Below are 1,072 nucleotides of genomic sequence, written 5' to 3'. Positions count from 1 at the left end.
TAATACAAGATTAAATAAACTAACAAATCATCCCCTTAATCTTGTATTTCGATCTTCACATTCTTACATTCTTCAAACCAATTCTTTCAGTAAACGTCCTAACCATATTCCTTGACAAGCAGCTGACGTCGCCACAATATACTCCGCTTCACAGGATGAAAGTTGTCGCCATTATCTCCGCCTTCCTCTTCTCTGTCTTCCTTTCAATGGGCAACTGCTTTTCATCGACAGTTTTAATTACCTGTTCTACTTGTCCGGCCAATGGCTTTTCCTCAACAGGTTTAATTACCTGTGCCACTTCAACTGCACTGCCGAAAACAATGGCCTCCTTCTCCTTCTCTGCTTTCGTTTCTCCGGCGACCTGTTTTCCAATAGCACAGCCATTGTTTCCGTCCTCCTTCTCCTTCTTCTCGCCATCACAGTCCTTCTCTTTTATCTCCTTTGCTTTCGCTACCTCCGTTGCCACATTCTGAACCTCCGCCACAACGCCATCACTCTTTTCCTCGGATTCAAACTTCACACCGCCAACGATTTTCTCGCCATCGCTCTTCTTCTATTCTCGCTTCTCTGTTTTTTCTCTGATTCAATCTTCACATCTCCACGTCCTTTTATCTCTACAAGTGATCCATCTCCGAACTTCACCGTGCCGGTCACTGACTCGTTCAATTCCGAGAACCAACTTCGACAACCAGTCATGTGATTACTGGCTCCCGTATCTAGGAACCAAATGTTGTTTTTCTTCTCAATTTCTTCCGGGACAATCTTCTCTTCATAAAGAGCCATTTCCGTCAACTCTGGTGAACCGAGAGTTCGGACTTCACAAACTTGTGCTGTAAGTAAGGCTGGCTCATCCTCATCACTTTGCGTCTCAGCCAAGTGCGCCTGATCCTCCCATTTCTTCGATCTACAGTCGGATGCATAATGGTCCTCCCTTTTCTTCGATCTACAGTCGGATGCATAATGGCCAATCTTTTGGCAATTATAACACTTCACCTTCCGACATTCTGAGGCATAGTGGCCTAGGCCTTGACAATTGTAGCATCTTACCTTGCTCTTGTCAGCCTTCTTCTCT

This window comes from Cucurbita pepo, unplaced genomic scaffold (genome assembly GCF_002806865.2).
Source record: "Cucurbita pepo subsp. pepo cultivar mu-cu-16 unplaced genomic scaffold, ASM280686v2 Cp4.1_scaffold000191, whole genome shotgun sequence".
Taxonomy (NCBI): Eukaryota; Viridiplantae; Streptophyta; class Magnoliopsida; order Cucurbitales; family Cucurbitaceae; genus Cucurbita; species Cucurbita pepo.
The sequence above is the reverse complement of the archived record's forward strand: the minus strand, read 5'-3'. Positions refer to the sequence as shown.